Source organism: Rhynchophorus ferrugineus, unplaced genomic scaffold (assembly GCF_030347505.1).
Source record: "Rhynchophorus ferrugineus isolate W39M unplaced genomic scaffold, kcgeb_rfMv2 rfM6, whole genome shotgun sequence".
NCBI lineage: Eukaryota > Metazoa > Arthropoda > Insecta > Coleoptera > Curculionidae > Rhynchophorus > Rhynchophorus ferrugineus.
Genome location: NW_027472585.1, coordinates 1,615,900 through 1,633,054, shown reverse-complemented (window position 1 = coordinate 1,633,054; position 17,155 = coordinate 1,615,900). Strand labels below are relative to the sequence as shown.

Below are 17,155 nucleotides of genomic sequence, written 5' to 3'. Positions count from 1 at the left end.
TATATTTGCTATACATTCCCGCATTATTATATATAGTACAATGTATGAGGAATCTTGACTCATGAAATTCGAAGTCAGAATCTGACCAGCTAAAGGTCTATTAATTAGTTTTATTGTTCCAAAAGAAGTTTGAAAATTAAAAACGAGAGATAATTAAAACTGATGATTAATTTTGTTAAAAAAAACACACCGAGAGTCAATTACTACTTAATTAATACACAATATGATATTTTATAAAACCTAATGGGTTTTAGAGTTATTTAACAACGACTGATCATTTAAGAATCTTTGTTGTAAAGGTAATAACATAAATCATACACAAAATATTTCTAGCATGACATCAATCGTAGCGTGAAACAATGAACACCTGAATTGGTTTGTGTTTTTGATGTTATGCTAATTAACATATATTACATTATGTTGTTCTCACCTATACTATCTATGAATGCTTGTCTTTGTTTGCCTTTTAAGGAGCTCCAGCCTTACCTGAAAATGAAATAACAGTAATAAATTGCAAGAGGTATAATAGAAGCTTGTGTTGTGTACTATATACTAAAAACCATGATATCGTATATTAGGAATTCCTGTCCCCTGGACCTGTTAACTAAGAGTATTAGGTGTTGTTTATCGTGAAGCTATTCGTCTTAAGAGGCAGATATAATGGACCAACTGTTGGTTTTTTCATGGTGCTATCTTACAAAAGTCTGGTGCATCGTGACAATATCGACATATAGTCCATTCAAAGTTTTTTAGTAATGCGTCGTGGATATTTGTGACGTCGAAACATTACAATGTTGTCGCATCAACTCCGGGTTTATTTCAGTTCGGTTTTGACGTACAAAAAAATTCTAATTTTAATAAAATAATTGAACAAAAATGTTATCAAATATAATTTATTTTAACATTATGCTAGATCTAAAAACTACAGTTAATTTTACAGTCAACATAATTTATAGGTAAGAGTTAAAACCTTTTATCATTATTGCTTTCAAGAATTTTGCATGTGTCTGACAGCTGGTCGACGTCCGGTTATCAGATGTACGCTAAATTATTCAAAATATTAGTGATAATTATTACAGGTTATAAACCGGCAAACATTATTTTAGTCCTTTATTTTGATAAATTTTAAGAAGCTCCGTAATACATCATATTACTTTGTCTGAAAATGCCGAAAACAATAGATATTCGGTGTCGCAAATTGATTGCGGCTTTAATAGGTTATTTCGAAAACGAACGAGATAACGGAGGCCCCCTTTTGCCGGTAAATTCCGTTAGAGAGGGAATTATTGATGATATTAAATAATATAAGTCACTACAATTTTATTGAAAATGTTTTTAGCGGTTTGCTGCCGTGTTAAATATTACTGTGGATATACTGTGACTAACATCGCTTACAAAATGAAGAATAATACGTTAGATTCATTCAAAAAAACCCGTCCACATACAAAGTGGGCGACGAGTCTTGGCCATCTTGATATTGGCTTTATTCGAGACCAAATATACGAAATGTATAAGAATAGTAAGTACATAAACTATTCCATCGATATTAACATAATGGAAAGTCTCTCTGGAAAGTATACATAAAATAATTAGGGACTTGCAGCTTTTTGAGGGATGTAAGATCCTTTCGTACACTCTTACAGGGTATAGGGTCTAAAGGATGTAAAGATAACCCTCGGAGAGGTTTAATGGAACTTCCAGACATTACCTTAAAAATAATTCAATTAAAGACTTAAAATAATATAAGAAACTTTAATATTTCAAAATAGTTCATTGTCGCACTCTTAGCAAGACAACACATAACAAAAAAGTGTAAAGAAAATAAAAACTGATGAAAAAACGTAAAAGTTACAATAGCATTCAATTGGATTTTGTTGGTCATTAAATTTATTAATAGTTAATTGCAGATATATTGCTGGTTGAGAAGGATATTTCATCAAAAACTGTTTGGATATGTGGAAGGAAGCATCGTCAACTATAAAACCTTCTGTTTGGATGAACTCGATAAGACATACAAAAGAAGTAATTGATAAATGGTGGAATCGTGAACATGTTTTAGACGGATTAGAAATTAACAGTTTAGTGATTGAATTGGACAGTGAGTCGTAAAGAGAAAGTGACTGAAGGAAACTTACAGGATATGTGATAATGCTGAAAAATCCTGACACAGAGTGATGAGAGTGGAAACAACTAAAGGTGTACACATAATTAATTCAATATAACTGTAGAAAAGGTATTATAGGGCGTGAAAGACATGTGTGCACAGAAAAGAAAAGCAAATGTATTAAAAGTACATTAAATTCCTAAAAAACATATTGAAGAAGTATTTCGAAATTCCCAATGACGTCTTAACTGTTCGTTACTAATTATGCCTTTATTGAATGAACACAATCAATTTAATTGTTAATCTCAGAAATGTATCGTATTGTTAGGTTAACTTTAAACTGTAATAATAAATTAATAATAATTGGAAATTATGCTGTAGTCATTGTTTGATTATTTTATTTGTTCGTAGAATGCACTCTATTAAACTTAAACTACTTCCTCGGAATACGATTAACTGTCTAGTTTCCCATGATGATATCATTTCATAGTTTGATTATTTAGAACTTTCATGAATTCTAATATTACCGTTACTATTTAAATAATGGCGAAGTGATTCATATCGCCTGTATTGACTTATATGGCCAAGCCGAGCTATAATTATCCATGTTAATATTTTAAGAACGCGTCTGTCAACGGAACATCATGATTCTCCACATGAAAATATACGAAAAAGAAACATTCCGCGGTTTTTTATGCTATATTATATTTGATTCTTTGTCGCGACACCAAAAGCGTGATAAATTATACGTTAAACCATTATAACCACAAAAAAAAAGCTCACAAAAGATACAAAAGAATGTGTATACCCTCAAAAATAACTGAAATTGATAACAGTAAGTTTACACATGTGAAAAGACGGTAAAAATAATAAGAAAAATAAATTGGTGACATAATATCTATTAATATAATAACATTTGCTTTTGTGGGGTACAACAAATATACATACCTTCAAAAACTATCAAAAACAATAAAAAAAAACGAATTGTCACTGTATGATAACTTTGGTATAAAATTTAAAAACTTGTGGTATAATTAAATTAGAAATGCGTAATGTCTTACTATAGTTCTGACTTACACACAACAAAAATGCATTTTATTCAGTTTTATCTTTTTATATCACATATCTTAAAAAGTATTAATGTCAAAGCCATTTACCATGGATTTTCGATTCCTTCGCTTGAAAATTTATATGTTCCAACAGTTTTATCTTTATTTGAAAGGAAAAAAATATTACCATTTTTCCATGTATATATGAAAATTTGTTATTTCTTGCGATTTTCAAGCTTTCGTCTCTTTCAAGCAGTTTGCGTTAAAATAATTACAAGTTATTGAAAATTACATTTATATTAAAGAACTTTATGCTAAATTGAGTGGTAGTATAATAATTTTTTTAAAGCCTTCAGTTTTAAGGTTACACGATGAAAAATGCATTTTATTAAGATGAGTGGATTTCTGTTTGTATCACATATCTAAAAAAGTATTAATTTTAAAGCAATTTACCATGAATTTCCGATTCTATCGTTTGAATATATATATATATATATATATATATATATATATATATATATATATATATATATATATATATATATATATGTATATATATATATATATATATATATATATATATATATGTATATATATATATATATATGTATATATATATATATATATATATATATATATATATATATATATATATATATATATGTATATATATATATATATATATATATATATATATATACTCCAAGAGTTTTATCTTTATCTGAAAGGAAAAAAAATTACCACTTTTTCCATATATATAGTCCGGAAAATGTGTTACTTTTTGCCATTTTCAATGTCTCCTCTATAGTTTCTGTTAAAATAATTACAAGTTAATGAAAATTACCCATATTATAAAGAATTTTACGCTGAATTCAGTGGTGGTATAATAATTATTATATAGCCTTGAGTTTTTAGGTTACAGGATCAAAAATGCATTTTACTAAGATGAGTGGATTTCTGTTTATATCACATATCTAAAAAAGTATTAATTTTAAAGCAATTTACAATGAATTTTCCATTCTTTCGTTTGAATATATATATATATATATATATATATATATATATATATATATATATATATATATATATTCCTAGAGTTTTATCTTTGTCTGAAAGGTAAAGAAATATGGCACTTTTTACCACAAACTTTGCGATATTTTGCTTATATGCTGCGATACTTTACATATCTTAAGAAGCATAAGTTCAAAAACTACTTAAAATGAATTTTACTCAACAAAAACAAAAATATTAACACATGCAAAGCTAGTAAAAGAAATAAACAAAATCAGACGCGAAAGCGTTCGAGAATATAAACTGAAATAAGGTTATGTTGTATAAATAATATTAATAATCGTTCTACTGACATATTTCCGAAAGATACATAAAAATTAACGACGCTTCTCCGACGAATATTTTATTGCTGTTTTGATTAAAAATTCATATTTATCGCGCGCTGTAAAACTCGACAGAAACAAAAGCGAAAAAACAGCAATAATAACAGAGATGTCTTAGCGCCAGTATTAACGTTTTATAGCTGTTTTATCTAAATGGGCCCCTTCATCCTATTTAAGCAGATCGTAAACATCGTAGCCGGCGATTCAACTAAAACTTTTTAAAATATATTTTCAAAGGTATTATTACGGAACATGGACAACGCCGACTAAAAACAATGATTTATCGATATTATTCTGAATTTACGGGACCAAACCTAGATACGGAAATAAATTATAACAGAACATATATTGCGCATTATCATTTATTACCGAAAGACCATTGTTATTATATTAATATACCTATATTTAATATATTTATATAATTATAGTTTATAAAAAAAGACAATTTATTAGGCAAAAATAATGAGTTGTGGAAAATGTTCTTATAAACAATCTTCTTAAATTTATTTATTACATTGTTACCAGTCGTTGTCGACTAACCTACAATTTATCGTAAAACAACTTTAAGCTAGATATACATCTAGGAAAACCCATCCCAGTCCTATCTTAGTCTATAGTGTAATAATCGTGGCTTAATTATTTTGAGTCTGAGTCCTGTTCTAGTGTTATCCAAGAGTTATGTTCGATCTCGACATGAAAATTATCGGCCTCTTCTCATATCTCCTTGCGATTCTCCAGATTTTCTGAGTGACAGTCGGTATCTGAAGGACTCGGTGTAAATAATAACAGATCAATTGAAAAATCCCCGGCCTGGTATATAGATGGCGCTACTAGAATTAAATCCACATATTTTTTAGTTAGCCATAACCATCAAAAGATGCGTGTATAAATTTGACAGCTGTCGGATCATTAGTTTGTGAATTATAGCACTTTGAGTGAAACAACTTTTGTAATTGTGAAAAAAAATGGATAAAAAGAATTTCGTGTGTTGATAAGATATTGTTTTTTGAAGAGAAAAAATACAGTTGAAGCAAAAACTTGGCTTGATGCCGAGTTTCCGGACACTGCCCCAGGAAAATCAAACATCAAGGGTATGCTAAGTTTAGACGTGGTGAAATGAGCATCGAAGATGGTGAACCCAGTGGACGCCCAAAAGAGGTTGTTAACGACGAAAACATTTAAAAAATGTAATGTGTATGAGAAAACTCTGTGCAAATGGGTGCCGCGCGATCTCACATTTGACCAAAAACAACGACGAGTTGATGATTCGGAGCAGTGTTTGAAGATTATCAAGCGTAATAAACCTTCACCAAGAAAATGTACAGTGTCACAATTCAGTGAAAACGATGGCACAAATCCATGAATTGGGATTCGAATTACTTCCTCATCTCCCGTATTCTCCAAATCTAGCCCCCAGCGACTATTTCCTGTTCACAGATGTCAAAAGAATGCTTGCTGGGAAGAAATTTTCGTGGAAAGAAGGAGTGATCGCCGAAACTGAGGCCTATTTTGAAGCAAGGGACAAATCGTACTACAAAATTGGTATCGAAAAGTTGGAGGGTCGCTACAATCAGTGTATCATCTTGAAGAGAATTGTTTTGAATCAAAAAACTAATTTTAACAAAAAAAATTGTTTTACTATGGTAGGCCGGGGACTTTTCAATTGAGCTGTTAGGTCCTGTAGTAACATATCTGGGTGCACCTAAAATATGTATTTTAGGTGCAGTACTGTGGAAAACTTGTATTGTATTGATATTAATTTTCGGGGAACATCAACATAATTGAATTCTACCTTTATACAGGCTTTTTCAATTACATCTGTTATTCTATTAACCTGGTCAATAGTTGAATGGTTGTTAATAACCCTTAATTGGTGTATAGGTATTGTGTGGTATTGTTGTATTATGTTGCACGTTGGCAACACTGCTTCCATGCAAGTAATCGGCGAATCTTCAGTTCAGCAGCTCATTGTCCGAATTATTGTGAATGATTATCTCGACATTCCCAATGATGACCACACCAAGATAATAGTAGTTCATATACACAGCCACAAAGGTTCAGTCTTGGCTGGAAAAGCATTAGAATGTTATCGGACATCTTCACTGGCCAGCACCATCGCTAGGCCGCTAGGATCAGTAGGATACCATCCCTGGTATCATAAGGCGGTTAGCTTTTTAATGTGTTCGATTAACCGGAATAAAATTACTCATCAAAAAAAAAGAAGACAGGTTGACGTTGGATTGGCAATCGTTCCACAGTAATTTTTAAACATTTTTTGGTGTAGTTAAGTAGAATTTGAGCAAAACTATCGCAGCTAAAGTTGTAAAGCCACAAATGCTTTGTTGGATTGTTGAAGGTGCTCAAAGACTCCACAAAATATTTCAATTAGGAAACAGCCAAGCTTTGAAGAACACCCCAAGTCCGTGAATTCTTGGTACAAACATCACAGTTCAAGGTATAATATTAACAAAAGCGAACTGTAGTTGTTTTTGGCTATTGGCATTTGTACTTAAGCTTGCAGTTCACAGTTTACAGCCACCAAAAGCTGTAGCTCAGACTGCCAGTCGGTGATTGTTGGAATTTAGAGTCAACAAAACTTGGGAAACCGTTCGATTATACACCGTCTTGGATAAAAACAATGATATTCAGGAGATCATCAAAGACAAACTCGATAAAAAAGGTAAGTATGTTATACATTTAGTACAGTCAGCCACATTTAAAAGATAAAAGCTGAAAAAGGTTATTTTCACGTCAAAAAACGACGTTCGAGATTACTAATTAAAATATAAACCAGTTCTTAAAATTTCTAGTTTATGAATTAAACAAAAAATTAACTGGTTATAACATACCTTATTTATATTTTCTTTGCCATCATTATACAGCGGGGACTTGTCCATATAACAACCAATTAGTGGTTGTTTTCATAAAGACATACAATGGGAAGAAAAACGCTGATATTACAGGACAACGACCACTTACAAAATTTATATTTATTGTCGTTTCCTTGTTCTGTAACGACTGCAAACTACACGACTAATAAATAGTTAGCCCGAGGCTGAGAATGTTTTCGCTAAATGTCAATAGCGCCATTATTTATGACACAGGCAAAAGGTGCAATTTAATCAAAACCTTTCTTATTTATAGCCGTCATTTATCAGTGCTGCTTTTTACATTGTACGTTTGAATGGAGATTATTTTATCGTTTCTTAAATGTTTTTTTTTCGCGTTACTTTTTTTATTGCCTGTACAATCAGGCTACATTTGAATATTAGTCTTAAATATGATTCTTAATAATATCTGTCTATTCAATTTTTAATATTTTTCTTGGTTGGAATCAATATTGTTTAAAATTACGGGTTAGAGTCTGATTAACACTGACTTATAGTTTCCATACTGAATGTATTTAAGTAAGAGATTATTATTTTACATGAAAAAAAATTAAAAAAGACGCAGTCGGTAGGATTCGAACCTACGCTCCCAGAGGGAATCTGATTTCTAGTCAGACGCCTTAACCGCTCGGCCACGACTGCTCTACCTAAATTTTTGTTATTATAATATAAATTAGCTTAATACTCTTGTTTTTCAAATTATACTTTGATCCACTATTTACTGAATTATAATATATATCTTATATTTTCAAGAGTATTTATTAAATAATTTATAGCTATTCTATTATAACAAATATATTTAACATTAGGCTTATAAATTAGTTTTAAAAGAACATTTTTTTGAAATTGAAGCTTCAGTGCACAAAATAGGTAGAACGTAAGATTTGTCCATCGATAGCCCATTGTTCCCATTTTACAGACAATTTATGAATTAACTCTCGACAGAACAATGTATTTTTTCAAGCTATCTGCGAATTGACCCATTTTTTGGTATCTTTATAAGTGAAGCGCTGGTCAGACAGGTCGCGACTCATATGTCGAAAGAAGTAAGTATTCAGAGCGAGCAAGGTCTGGAGAATACGGCGGGTGGAATAGCACTACCCATTTAGTTATGTAGGAATGTTCGTCGTGTCGGTCGGTCGGTCGAAATGTGTGGCTGCCGCTACGATTATTTGTCAGAACACTCACTACTATTTTTGGAAGGAATTTGCACGGGAACTAAAAACACTGGTTGAATCAAAGTTGTTTATTGTAACTTACGATTGATACATGTGGTCGATGGGAGAATTGACAGGATATTAGGTTAAGGTGAAGGAAGTACGGTAGCGCTGTGGAAGTGGTACTGTTACAGGGAGACGGTGATAAGAAATGAGAGCGAGACGTCATCGTGATGGTCTTTTATATCCTGGAACTGCATGGTACCAATCCACCGGCGTTGCCAACCTTTGTAGTTGTTGATGGTGAATTGGTGGTGGCCTAAAGGGTCGTGGCGGTCGCCACATAACTCCCCTCCTAGTGGAACAGCCGTGGAACGTACCTATATGTGGTGCAAGTTCCGGAATGCACCCGCAATCACGCAAACAAACGCCCGGGGACTGCTGATGAGATGGGGATCCCAACCTGAGCGAGGAGTTTTACGGGATCAGCTGCCATCGGAGCTGTAGCAGGACGTCGTTCGTCTTGAGGCGTTTAGCTTTGTTTGAGGGTACCTGTAAATGTGTTACGTGTCCCGTTTCGTGATGCGAGGGTGCTCATGTGTTGCTGGTATACATGATGGGCTTCTGTGGTTTTCGTCCATCAGGCTAGTCTCGTGGGATGTCGTCGACCACGTGATGTGATGTTGTACGTTCCTCGTGCTATCCTTCCATGCACGTGTCAAGCACCTGTCGAGTGGCTTATGTTGAGTTGATTTACCTGTTAGGCACTTTGATCACGTCGGGGTCACCAATTTAGGGTAAAATGATGTGGCTCGGTTTCATTTCGATTTACCTCCATTCACCGAGCCACATCATTTTACCCTAAAGTTAGTTTTGCATTTAGCAACATGTGGTTGGACGTCGTCAAGAATAACATTGCTGTGCCTTTGCTCCTATTCCAGTCATTTTTCGCGGACTACTCGGCTTAAACGCATCAATTGTAGTAGAGAGAAATCCTAATTGATACTATATTGATCACAAATTCCGGTAGTAAACAAACTACGACAGTCCCAGTCGTAACCCAGGGTCTCTGTCGACCGCAAAACAATCGTATCCCGAACCTGAAGCGACATCAGCCGAAGACCATTTGGTTCTAGCTGGTCATTCTAATAAAAAAAAACGTCTCGCTCTCTTTTTCTTTTCTCTACCCTCTTGTAACAGTACCACTTCCACAGCGCTACCGTACTTCCTTTACCTAACCTAAAATACTGTCAATTCTCCCGTCCCGTAAACCACATGAATCATTCAATATTAAAATAAACAAGTTTTATTCAATCCGTGTCTAAATTCCTTCCAAAAATAGTAGTGAGTGTTCGGACAAACAATCGTATCAACAGCCACACATTTCTACCGACCGACCGACCGACCTGAGGAACATTCCTACAAAACAAAGAAGTAAAACTTCCAACCAATGCGGTTTACTTGGTAAAATTTCAGATATGTTCAACGCACTGAAAAAATGTTTGTTCATACTTCGGCGAAATAATACATATTTGAAAGTGAAGCCTGTTAGTGAGCCTTCAACATGGAGTTGGTTACAAATATATCCAATGCGATTTAATACACAGTAACACCACCTGTTGTAAATCCTTTAATATTAATTTATAAGGTCGAATTTTTCTTGAAACAATAAATTATATGCTAAATTTTTAAGTTTTTAATTATTGTTTTTAAATTTTCGAACGTAACGTATTTAGAGAAACACGGCATATACAGTTTATACAAACGATAGTGGAAAACGCAGAGAAAAAAAAAGAAAACAAGTTAGAGAACGTTACTTCTCAAACGATTTGGCTCTATATACCGCTTAAGGTCATCCACTTGGCGTGCTCCCATCCGGAACATTGTTGTGCCTTTGCCAAAAACAAAATGTTTCCTGCTTTATACCGAATAGAACCTATGTCGGGTCGTTATAAAATCCTCGTACATATTTGGTTGAGGTCGGTTCTTGAATGCTTGCTGTTATTTGTTTGTATATTACGGAATTTTATGGGTTTTTGATGAATCGTTTGAAATAATCCAATTTTAAAATAGGTACTATGCAAGCTGTTAACAAAATTATACTTTATATTTTTCATAAATTCTGTCTATTTTTTACTGTTTTAAACTCTGACTTTTTTTACAACATTTGAGTGAAAAGGATTATGTTGTTTTGGAAGCTGTTCGATTATCGATCCTTCAACTTCAGAACGCAGAATCTTCATTGAATCCATTAAAAACAACTGTACGGTGTGGTATTCATGCTGGAAACATCATTGCTCCCTATTCTTTTTTGAAATTACCAATGTTTTGCTGTTACTGTTACTGCTGAACGGTACCAAGACATGATTCGAAATACTATTGTGTCTGAAATGGATGAGTAAGAACTAGTAAGTACACACACAGCTCGTTCAACAATTCAAATATTGAACGACGTTTTTCCACGAAGACTAATTTCCCAAATTGGCGATTTAGCATTGCAAGCCAGATCTCCGGAATTAAGAGCACCAGACTTTTTCTTATGGGTTTTTTTTAAATCAAAAGTTTAGGTGAATAAGACCCAAACGATTCAACATCTTAAAGACAATATTCGTGAGGAAATTGAAGAAATTCAGCCTCAGGTATTATAGGATCTCATGAAAAATGCCTTAAAAAGAGCCGAAAGTTACATAGCGAAAAAGAAATGTAAAGACCATATAAATTTTTATGAAAACCAAACTTGTTTATCATTTTTTTTTGTATACTTTTGCGCCATATTGTGTTAACTGATCGGCCTTTATCTAATTTGATGTCGTAGAATGTAAACCAGCTGTCTATTAACTTTTGTACAAGATGGGTTTCTTGATTAAATAATACCGAAAGGAAAAAAAAAGAGTGCTAAATCGTAAAGACAGACGTAACAGTTGCATTATAACGAACGTTTTAACCTTCTATTGTATAATTCCTTTCAACGGCTTCTGTCGAACGTGCTAATCGTTCGCTAATTATCGAATGGTATAATAGGTGTAACGTTACAGTCCGCCAAATGTCATTAACGCTACTTCAACCGCGCGGTTCTCGCCATTTCCCGTACACAAACACACCATGTAAACTGTCAATCAACAGAATTACCGAACGTAAAAAATTTCTTGTCCGTACTATCGCATTTAATTACGTCTTTAACGCCACCACTACGTTACGATGACGTCGGCCGCTTCCGAACTGCTCCACATATCATCCGTTCATTTTTTAACAGACTTAACGGAGGTTCTATGTTTGCCTGTATATATATATATATATTTTTAAATGTATGTTCGTCGATTTCTCTGTCAATTATGGACCGATTTTTAAAATCCTTCTGTAGGAATGTTCGTCCGGTTGGTCGGTTGGTCGGAATGTGTGACTGTCGATGCGATTGTTTATCCGCACACTCACTACTATTTTGTGGAAGGAATTCACACTAGAACTGAAAACACTGGTTGAATAAATACTCGTTTATTTCGATTTAAATTGATACATGAAGTCGACGGGAGAATGGACAGGATATTAGATTACGTATAGGCAGTACGGTAGCGCTGCGGAAGTGGTACTGTTACAAGGAGGTAGTGAAAAGAAAAGAGAGCGAGACGTCGTCGTGGTGGTCTTTTATAGCTGGGAACCGCATGGTATCAATCCACCAGCATTGCCAACCTTTAACTTTGACGTAGGTGAATGCGTGGTGGCCTAAAGGGTCGTAGCGGTCGCTACATCACTCCCCTCCTAGTGGAGCTGCCGTAGAACGTACCTCTATGTGGTGCAGGTTCCGGAATGCACACGCAATTACGCAATGAATCGCCCAGGGACTGCTTATGAGATGGAGATCCCAACTTGAGTGAGGAGTTTTACGGAATCAGCTGCCATCCAAGTTGTAGCAGGACGTCGTTCGTCTTGGGGCGTTCCGATTTGTTTGAGGGTACCTATAAGTGTGGTGCCTTACGTGTCCCGTTTCGTGATGCAAGGGTGTTCATGTGTTGATATTATGCATGATATGATGTCGACGGGAAAATGACAGGATATTAGATTAGGTAGATGAAGTACGGTAGCGCTGTGGAAATGGTACTATTATAAGGGGGTAAAGAAAAGAAAAGAGACCGCATGGTGATCTAAAGGGTCGTAGCGGTCGCTACACTTTTTTTATTCAAAAGAGTGCAGTACCGAGGTGGTCCCATTGGAACCAAGTCAGGATCTGCTGGGGGAAAGGTGGAAATCGAGGGAAACCCTCAAATTTCAAAGGCATGTACAAAGTTTTCCAATATTATTTGTCTAAGATGATCAGATATTTGTGTATAATGTTATTGCTGAAGTGATGTAACGAAAAATCGGAAGTAGTTCAGTGTAACAATCAGTTATCCTTTTAAGCACTAACCATACTATATGAGAAGTCGAAGCAATATTGCAGGCAACTGCTTCTACGGTGTAATGGTTAGAACGTTCAGCTTCTACGGGGTGGTCACGGGTTCGATTCCCGACGTGGATAACAATTTTTGTTGTTCTAATTTCGTTAGCAACGAATGTGCTGAAATTTGACAGTAGCCGTACTACACGATAATAAGTTCTCTTGATATAGTGGTGCCTTCGAGCGGTGAGACTTCGTTCCTATTGGAGCACCCTCGTATTACTCAAGATAAAATATGGATAATATAAAGTGTCACCTCTATCTCTAAATTATAGCAACTTTTATAGTGATTTTATTAAATTTAAGGGATCAAGTCTTCAAACGAAACTATATATGACATATAAAGACAAAACTATATATATTAAAATAAATTATATTTGATAACATTTTTGTTCAATTATTTTATTTCGATTAGAGTTTTGTTGTATGTCAAAATCAAACTGAACTAAAAGTCAGAGTTGATGCGGCAACATTACAATGTTTCGACGTCACAAATATCCATGACGCATTATTAAAAAAACCTTTGAATAGACTATACAAGGAAACCTGATACAGTAAATTAAAATAAGTAGACTAACAACAAATTTAAACGCGGTAAAAGCCGGATCGGACAAACTAACACGAACACAACATTATGCATCAAAATTGAAACGAAATCCGTGTAATAAAATCGATGCGCAATCTCTCCCGACAACCGTTTAAATCACCACTCCTTTTACTCCAAATGATACCGTTACAAATGCCTCCCGAACGTGTATTTCTTTACGGCATCGTAATGGCCAGGACATTTTATGGTTCTCCGCATAATTCGAAGCCTACCGGATTGCATGTCGCCGAAGTTTAGTACGTGCACCTGGCCGGGTAACGATCCATAAAAATTTCGATTAATACACTGGAGGCCCCTCCAGCTAATGTATTTATATTTCCAGATAATTAACTTGCCTCGAATACGATGCAAAGTTATAGAACCGTATTGAGGCCGCATATTTATGGTTAACACTAGTAATTTTTATATATAATTCATCCAAAGTAGCAGTGAAATTACGTCATTACGATATATAGTCTATACAAAGTCTTTTTGTACATACTTCATCAAGATGTTTAATGTCGTCCGTCGCAATTTGTAAATTCGTTTAGAATCAGACAATATCTTCCTTCCCATTTTATTCCAGTTGAAAAGAGACACAATTCTGTCTGATTAGTTCGAACACGTAAACGAATGAGGCTGTCAAAGTCGTCCGGTTGTCAGACGCATGCAAAATACTTGAAATCAATAATGATAAGAGGTTATAACCCTAACCTATAAACTATTGTGGTTGTATAGTTAACTGTAGTTTTTAGATGTACTATAATTTTAAAATAGATTATATTTGATAACATTTTTGTTCAACTATTTCTTTAAATTAGAATTTTGTTGTATGTCAAAGCCAAACTGGACTAAAACTCAGAGTTGATGCGGCAACATTGCTACGTTTTGATGTCACAAATTTAGATGACGTATGTACAAAATAACTTTGAATAGACGAGACAATGCTAGTCTTACCCTGGGTCTGATGATTACTTGCCCTGTATCTACCACCCGATTTGTTAAAATTTCTGGAGGGAGAAATACAACTAAATGTGGTTCTTTCTTGAATGAACACGTGCGCTAGCAAATAAAAATGTGTAATAAAATTTAAATCATATCCAAACGCAGCTCCATTGACGTTTCCATAGCTTATGGCCACCTAGTTAGTTTTATTTCAATTTACTTTGAAGTATTCCTGAATATTATCCCGTGCGATTTCTGTAGAGTTTTTCAATAAGTATCAGTCGACGTTGGTATCACAAGAATTGTCACAATCAGACAGGAATCAATCAGGAATATCACAAGAATCTTCAAACAGAAAAGGAGTTTGGCCCAAATAAAGTAATGACTCCCAAAGCTAAAGAGTGTTATGAAAGCAAGGTGTAAAAATGAAGGAGCACTGGACAATATATCACTCTTGAAGAAGTTACTTGCTATCCTTTATCAGTTGCATTTTGAAAAGCTATGCTAGTCATATTATGATACATCGATGTCAACAAGTGGTAATCGGTAGGTGCTATATTTAGTGAGTACACTGTGTGAGACAAAACCTCCCATGGGAACTGTAACAGTCCAAGAAGATGATTTCGCGTCTGTTATTAACTATTGTTGGTCGTTTTCTTCTCAACAATGCATTGTCCAATTGGTTCATCTAACGTCAGTAGAGACTTGCAGTGACAGTTCGTAAGGCGTCAAATCTTACTGATTGCCCATCATATATGCACAACAATACCTTATGGAGCACGAAAATTTCACTTCGGTATCAACTTGGATAGCGTCTTCCGAATCTATGAGTTTTTGCGCATGGGATTATGGAAAATTATCCATATTTCATTGCCAGTCGCAATAAGTTACAGAAAACTCTTCTATTTTTGCTACTTTCAGACTACTAGACATATTCAGCTACTTCGTATAGTAAAAATTTTCTCTCATTGAATATTTACCATCGCATGTTGAAGCGTGGAAAGAGCTAATTCGTCCAGTAACTCTTGCGATTTATTGTCTTCATCATAATTAGGGTCTGTATAACAAAGGAACGCTGTTATTTTATGTAGATGAACGAAAAAACCATCGAATTTAACAGTTGCGTTATGTTATTTAAGAGTTATTTACATTGATACTTCACCTTTACACTAAAAACTATTATATGTCAGAAATCTGGAAATAATGTTCCTGCTAGTGAAAGACCTCAACAATCTGACTCAATATAAACAAAAAATACATGCGAACATTTCCTAGAATATTGATTTTAAACATCGCGGATACTTTTGTACCATAGTTCGGAGGAATCGTTAATAGGTAATGAAAAATAACAAAAACTAATGATTTAAGTACGCCTTAACTCGCAAAAATATGCCTCAAAATTCTTACATAAAATAAACAAGAAATTCAATAAGCATATTTACGTCAGGGAAAATATACAAACTTATACATTGCGGAATGAGAAACTCTTAAACACGGTAACAGCATAACCGTTATAAATTCCTTCTTCGAAACATATTAGACGTATGGAAGGAAAACAAACACCCACTCCAGTAAAATACTCCGACGTAGTAAACAAATGCGCGTCAGTAGATGAAAAAAAAATCCGATTAAAATTCCATGAAGTATAAATCAACTTCGATGAAAAATTGTTCGATCAAAAATTATCACAAGGGGCGCGTTATAATTGTAACCAGTCGAAAACAAAGTTAAAAATAGAAGTCAAATACCACCGGAAATGTAAACGTGGTAGAACTAAAGAAAGTTACCTGCAGATGAGGAAGTTTCGCAAGCGAAGACCGCAAATGATATCCCACAAAGCAAACAATACTGGGTTGATGAATAAAATTTTAATTTTGTCAATAAACAGTTGTTCTTTATTAGTCAGTATACTATATGTCATATCCAAAATAACAGTGAACTCAAGTTATCAAGATTTAAAATGTAGTACCAATCGTAATTTGTAAATTTGTTTTAATATAAAGAGTTTAAAGACAACAAAAGTAGGTGGAATGATTTACCTTAAATGTTAGAAAGACGCTTAATTAAGTTTTGTTAATAATAAAATTTTTTCATCAGGTATTACTACGGATAATGCATCATAGTGAAAAAGTTGTGGTTTATTTCATTCTATCACTGTATATTTAATCGAATAGAAATGTTTTGGGATGAGATAAAGAATTACTACAATAGACATGCAGGTGGAGAAAGATATACAAGAAAGAACTGTTTGGATATGTGAAAAAAAGGATCGTCTAAAATACCACCCTTCGGTTTACATGAACTCCAGCAGACACACAGAAGAAGAAATTGCCTAATGGTGGTATTGTGAACATTAACAGCTTAGTTATTGGCTCGATAGTGGCTTAAAAGGTGACAGTCAATGAATGAAACATTCTAGATATGGGATTATGATCCAATGTTGACCATTACCAAGATAGGATAATGAGAGGGGAAACAACTAAAAGTGAATATGTAATTAATATAAAAGAACTGTAGAAAATCATATTGTAGAGTGTGAAACATTTATGTGAATAGTTATGTATGTAGTTGTTCAGAATATACATGAGCATTTAGTTCAA

At 34.0% G+C, this 17,155-nt stretch overlaps 1 protein-coding gene and 1 non-coding gene across 2 annotated transcripts in view; both read right to left on the bottom strand.

Moving 5' to 3' along the window:
• Positions 1-17,155, bottom strand: part of LOC143198719 (cysteine-rich motor neuron 1 protein) — a 358,308-nt gene that overhangs the window by 259,206 nt on the left and 81,947 nt on the right. The gene's annotated exons all lie outside the window — the stretch shown is intronic.
• On the bottom strand, positions 7,996-8,077 carry TRNAS-AGA (transfer RNA serine (anticodon AGA)). Its single transcript has one exon. It is a non-coding gene; the product is annotated as a tRNA-Ser (tRNA).